Raw genomic sequence first — 6,761 nt, 5'->3', positions numbered from 1 at the left:
GACATAACTACCCCAGATGACTGGGTGGGCAATTCCCACATTACAGGTTTTCCGGGTCTTTAAAATTTCACTGCTGTCAGACCCTTGAATGCACTTGTGGCTGGATAATATTTTGGTTTCTGTGGCTTTTGGAGGAATCTAACTTGGTTATTCTGCACAACATTCATATCCCTCCTCCCCCTCCTTATTACTGTATAACATTTTTTGTCTTCAGACTATTACATCTCAGAGTACATGACTCATGGCCCATTGCAGCTCAGTAAAATGTCACTGTTATGAATATATATTGCACAATGAGCCTCCCTTGCACATCTTTGGTGCAATATTTATTATTCAGATCTCGTTGGAGCCAATGGAAAGATTCCCATTAAGCTGCAAAGACATTTGGAGCAGGTCTGAGTTTTCCTGACAAGTAATAAAAAAAAAAAAAAAACCCACAAAAAAAGCAGCATATTTGTAGACTGAGTAGCCATCTCTTTTATGACTTTTATGTATTCACCTGGTGACTGAATTGGAAGCTTAAGCATACTCTGGTCACAAGACTACATACCCAGAGCCTCTGAAGAGCTCATAGGTTTTAACATAGGCTGACAACCAGTTCCATTTAATTCTTCTTGAATGGGAAGTCTGCTGCAGATGCCCATTGCAATGTGACCCATGATGGTCTGCCTACTAATCCTAACCTGTAATTTGTCAGGTGGCTCATGTCCATCCCTGGGAAGAGCTCTGTGCATTCCTATCACTTTCTCATGTAGAGGGCAAATCCCTCTCCTTGCCTTCTCAGCCTCTCCTTTCTAAAGAGCCTCTTTTCTTTGTGAATTTCATTTTAACCCTCATTGATTGCATTTAATTTCTGATTTCTGTAATTTTGCCGCCTTGAGCTCTTTTGCCTGTTTACGTGTTTCTCCCTAGGCCCACTATTCCTTTTCCCCATATCCCTTGTCCTCATTCTTATGTGTCTTCCTCTGTCCTCTCTTCCCCTGTCACTACTTTGGCTTTGATATATTCACATCAGTAGCTATTTGGGGCAGGGGAAGACCCACACCTCAATAGATATGCTTTGATGACATTCCCTCTGTCCCTCAGAGTTTTTACTTCTTCCTCTGTTGTCTTCCATGGCCTTCAAGGATTACCTTTTTGTAAGGTAATCCTCTTGAAACACAGCCTGTCTGCTTTCTTATAGTCTCAGAGCATTAAAATTGTGAAGACACTGATGCTTTCTTAAGAAAAATCAGGATGTATTATACCACTCAGGATAACCTGTGATGTGCTTGTATGAGTGGGATCTAAAGTAAAGGTATGCTCTGGCCTTGGTTTTCATGGAGTTCTGTTTCTTCATGATGTATTTATGCACCCAGCCTGACCACCATATATACAGTCAAAGAAACCACACGTGCAGTTTGTCTTTTGCAATATGATAAACATGTACCTTTTTTAAAGCCATCAATATAATTTCCTATGACAGCACTGACCTGGGCCATTCTGTGTGGGCTCACTCATTTGGCAGGGCTCCACAGTAGCTGTGATATCCCAGCAGGGTTTTTGCTGGATATCACAGTAAACCAGGAAATCACTGGCTCAGTTTCAAAGCAGGGGAAAGAAAAACAGCATAGCTTAAAATTATTTACAAGGCAAATATGCAAATTGTTGGAGGAGGCACCATACACATTTAACCCACTCTTAACATCTTGCTTCTACTTTTAAAATAATAAACCTGAGTCTTACTGTTCTTTATGTTATCTCTTTGGTTTGAGATTTAGTAATTTCTACTGCAGGAGGTGCAAAATCTCTTAAAATAGCATTTGCTGAGAATAGATCATTACTACAGACCAAATAAACAGTTTGAAGCCATGTATTCTTTGCTAAGCCTTGAAATTATGGACTTGATTGTTCTTTGAGGCTGATCTGAATTGAGAATACCTCTGCAGAAATAAATGGAGTAACAGAAAGATAAGAGCATGGAGAATAAGGCTGAACATCTCTGAAGGGAGGTGACATTTTTGGCTTAAAAGATTGTCTGGTTTTATAGTCATTTATGACTGATTCCCGGAAGACAAACGTTGTCTAAAATTAAATGCTTCAGATTTGCAAGCAACAATGAGTCATGGGTTGATGTAGAGAAAAGTAGCAAAACCAGCAATGGCAGAAAATGGATGTTAAGAATAATACAGAAGAAATCTGAGATCTTATAGCTGAATATTCATAATTAATCTCACTTTGCTTCGGTTTTCTAGAAATACGTTATTTGAGTTTCTTTAGCTATTTTTTAACATCAGCTATCCCAAATAAGATGAATAATTTGTTATCCAAAATAACAAAATATTCAAATTTAAATAAGGGAATCTATTGTGCATGTGAAAATCAATCTTTTAAAAAAAAAAATCACTGCTTTTTTGAAGGAGTTCTTGTGTGTTTCTCAATTATAATGGAGTCTGATTTTAAATGACTTTATAGCTATTTTTGACAAAGTATTAATAATAGCTTAATGGAGTGCATCTGTTCTTCATTATTTCTCTCAAAGCTTTTAGTTTGGTCTTCACAGTACTCTAAATAAGATCAACACATCCAGAGAGCTGGTTGTTTAGCCTGGTGTTGGCACATTAGGTGAATGATCACAATCAAACCTTTCATGTGGAACTGTGGGATCATATCCCAAAGCATACTTTTTCCCCTGGAAAGGCTGTGAGTAGTTGGCAGTCATGACTCTAGGGGATCATCAAAGCAGGATACGGATGGCGGGTATGATGTCAGCCATTTTTGCAAAGATTTCCTTCCCCAAGGTGGGAAGATGAAACAGACGAACAAAGCAATTTCTACATGAGTGCATCTTACTGCCCTGCAGTGAGGTTCCCGTTTCCTTTCACGCCTGAAAGATGTGGTTAATAAGATAACAGATAATAACATCTGTGTGTTTAGTATTCAATATACTGAGAACATCACAATATCAGAATACATGTGAAAAAGAATAAAGTTTTAAGACTGGAGTTAATACCAAAATGAGAAAATCACACTTCAACTTTTGATGACAAAGGAGAAAATAGACTCTGTTGTTAAATTCTCGTTTTTGATTCCAGACAAGATGACGAGTGGTTTCGTGGATGCTTTGTTACTTATTCATCACTGAATTATTCTGACCCTGTTTTTATGCTGGAGTACACAACTCCTGATCTTCATCTGTTAAACACTCTTCAGGAAAAAGTGTACCTTCTGTCCCTGGTAACAATAAAAAGCTTGATTTTCTAGATGTAACACAGAAAAGAAGGCAAAGAAACTACATCTAAAGAGGAAAACTTACTGTGTTTGGTAAATCTGTTACTGCACTTCTTTTGTGACTGCTCTGTGTTGCACTGAGCAGTCCTAAAACTAGCACTACGTCCAACCTGAGTCAGGAGGATTCCTATTGAACAGAGCAAACACCAGGCACTTTGCCCTCTGCTTCTCCCTTCTGACCTTTTCCCTTCCTGATTAGTGATCACAGCTCAGTTTTGTGGGGAAAAGTGAGGGTAGCTTTCAAGCTGTCATACGCATTCCTCTGATAACCTGAATTGTGATCATTTAAGTGGAGAATATGAAAAGCTGTCTGATAACATCCTTCTTTAGTCAGCAGAGAAGATGCTCATCTCTCCCACTTAGGGTAGGAAGTAGGGTTAGATCTTGAATGAGGGTCTTCCCTCTTTTCTTAGTTTAATATATTTACACTAGAGCTACAAATGACTTTTACATACTTAATATTTAAAACACAACAATGAAATAATAATTGGTAAAAGGCTGCTCTATTTATTATTACATCTTAATGAAGACATTTAGCAGTTCTCCATAGCACTGAAAATCAAAGCGAAATATTAATGCCTCCCACTGCCCTGGTGATAAGAATATGTAATTATATTTTATTTGGAAGCAAAGTGAAGGCTTCTTTTATCAAATCTCAAGACTTCTCACATTTAGAACACCTTTTGGGCCTCCCACTGTGCAATAGGCAGCTGGACCACACCTACCCAATAACTTGTACACCTAGAGCAATTACTCTAGCAGTGTATATGATGAAGTTCAAGAATTTTAGCCCTTAGGAAAGGTGACTAAAAGGAAAGAGTAAAATGTGATACATGGAATAAAGAGTTCAGTGCCATCAGCTGATTAAGTAGAAAAGTGTGGTTGATTTTCCAAGTCCAATGTAACAGGGATACTTGAAGACCTGCTTGTGGTGGTTCTCCCTCTTGCTTGCATTTCTTGAATTCAAGACTGACTCCAATAGACTAAAAGCACCACCACAAAAAAGCTGCAGGACACTTGGTGACTTGCAGTAATTATCTTTGTTTAACAGTGGTATGAGAGCTCAGCATCTGTAGGTGGGTCAGCTCCTTTTCTCCCTGCTTGCTTTTTCTGTTGTCACTTCTTTGGCAGGTCTACTCTGAAGTTTTGGTTGGTTTTTGCTGTTGTAATTTTTCCTTTTGAGACTGCTATAGAAATTATGTTTCATGCTCCTTTGAGGCTGCACTGGGTAAAAGGCACTGCTGTTTAGAAAAAGTATCAAGAAGTTAGTTTTCAATATTTAAAATAATAAAATACTTTGGGGACTATTTCTTGCTCTGCCATGCTTGGGTAAAACTGCAAGTCCATAGGTGTACCCTATGGACAGAGTTAGGAATTTCAGAGAGTTGTTCAAGTTGAGTTTTCCCCTGATGAATACAAGGCTTGTCATTTAGATTTAGGCTCTTTATCAAATAAGTGACAGCAGTGCCTGGTCCTTCAAGGAAAGGTGTAAGAGCTTGGCAGATTTCTCCTTTATTGAGGCTTCTGATCCCTGTTTAGAGACTGGCCAAGTCTGTAAAGTAATAGATCTAATGTCCTTTCCAAGATCTTTATCAGTCTTATGCTGCCACTTGATACTTTAGTGGAATGCAAATTTGTAGTCTAACTATTGCACTGTCATGGTTTACACCCAGCCGGCAACCCAGAACCATGCAGCTGCTCACTCACTCGCTCCCCCTTCCTCCCCTGCTACCAGAGGGGTGGGGAAGAGAATCAAAAGAATGTAACTCCCACAGGTTGAGATAAGAGCAGTCCAGTAACTAAGGTATAACACAAACCACTACTGCTACCACCAATAATAATAATGATAAAAGAAATAACAAGGGGAGAGAACACAACCGCTCACCACCTGCCAATCAATGCCCAGCCCAACCTGAGCAGCAATCTAACCCTTCATTGTTATCTAACATTAGTGTTATCAGCTCTGTTCCCAGGCTGAAAGTCAAATACACAGCACTGCACCAGCTACTAAGAAGGACAAAAATGACTGCTACTGCTGAACCCAGGACAGTATCCACCCCTTATTCCATACCATTCACATCATGCTCAGATCCCATATTTTCAATATATCATCACTCTTGTCTCATATATATATAACATATATATACATATATATACACACACACACATATATACACATATATATACATCCATACACATTCTGAACCCAGGACAGTATCCACCCCTTATTCCATACCATGCTCAGATCCCACATTTTCAACATATCATCATTTTTGTCTCATATATATATATATATGCATCCATACACAGAGAGAGAGAGAGATATTCCTTAATGCATGGACCAATCCCTATAAAGCTGCTGGGTTCATCCGGTCCATGATGTTGGGCTCCATCTCTTGTAACAGTCTTTCAGAGCAGGAGAGGCTGTATGCAGTGTTGGACTGTTGCGTGCTGATGATTCTGCAGAACTCGTGTGGTTTCATCAAAGCTCATTCTTTGTTGGGATGATGGTCGGAAGAAAGTCAGAGCCAGTCGCTGGTGACCTGAAGACATCTAGTTGGTGGGCTATAAAAGTATTACACAGCAGGCAGCAGCATGTAATTGACTTCATTGGCTTTTCCCCTAAAATCAAATCCCCTTGAGGTACATATCGGACTTCCCCATCTTCCCGCGTTACCCACCAAGTATATCCGGGTCCCTGAGCAAAAGCAGTCCCACGAGTGGGTTTGCCTTTACCTGAAGCAGGAGTAATCCAGACTGTCTTACCCAGCAAATTCTTTATGTGCACCACTGATCTTTATTCCCCTCTACAGTATGTAAAAGTTCTTGATGGCCTGGGCCAGCCCTGTTGGCAGATCCTCTGGTGTTGACCAACCAGGTGGCCTTTGGTAAATGTGTATCCCAATGTTTGAAAGTCCCACCACCCACTGCTCTCAGTGTAGTTTTTAACAGCTGATTGTACTGTTTGATTTTCCCAGAGGCTGGTGTATGGTAGGGGATGTGATATACGTACTCAATGCCATGCTGGCCCAAGTGTCTATAAGGTTGTTCCGGAAATGAGTCCCATTGTCTGACTCAATTCTCTCTGGGGTGTCGTGTCGCCACAAAATGTGTTTCTCAAGGCCCAGGATAGTGTTCTGGGCAGTGGCATGGGACACAGTGAAAGTTTCCAGCCATCTGGTGGTTGCTTCCACCATGGTGCTTGCCTTGGTGGGTTGGTGGGAGTCTGATATAATCAATCAGCCAGGCCTCCCCATATTTATACTTCAGCCATCGTCCTCCATACCAAAGAGGCTTTAACCATTTAGCTTGCTTAATTGCAGCACATGTTTGACACTCGTGAAAAACCTAGGCAATAATGTCCATTATTAAGTCCACCCCTCGATCATGAGCCCATATGTATGTTGCATCTCTGCCCTGATGGAGAGATTTGTCTCCAGGAAAAGGAAGGCTCTGGCTTCCCCATGGCCAGGCACACCAGGGTAACGTTG

The 6,761-nt window shown here is 40.3% G+C and overlaps 1 long non-coding RNA gene across 1 annotated transcript; it reads left to right on the top strand.

Annotated features, from left to right (window-relative positions):
- Positions 1–798: 798 nt before the first annotated feature.
- On the top strand, positions 799–1,852 carry LOC133221348 (uncharacterized). Its single transcript, XR_009727984.1, has 2 exons — positions 799–1,297; positions 1,776–1,852. It is a non-coding gene; the product is annotated as an uncharacterized LOC133221348 (long non-coding RNA).
- The last annotated feature ends 4,909 nt before the right edge of the window (positions 1,853–6,761 follow it).

The sequence above is a fragment of the Neopsephotus bourkii genome, unplaced genomic scaffold (assembly GCF_033783945.1).
Source record: "Neopsephotus bourkii isolate Nb327-2 ecotype Australia unplaced genomic scaffold, CSIRO-AGI_Nbou_v1 NB_168, whole genome shotgun sequence".
NCBI lineage: Eukaryota > Metazoa > Chordata > Aves > Psittaciformes > Psittacidae > Neopsephotus > Neopsephotus bourkii.
This window is presented reverse-complemented; position numbering and strand designations above follow the sequence as displayed.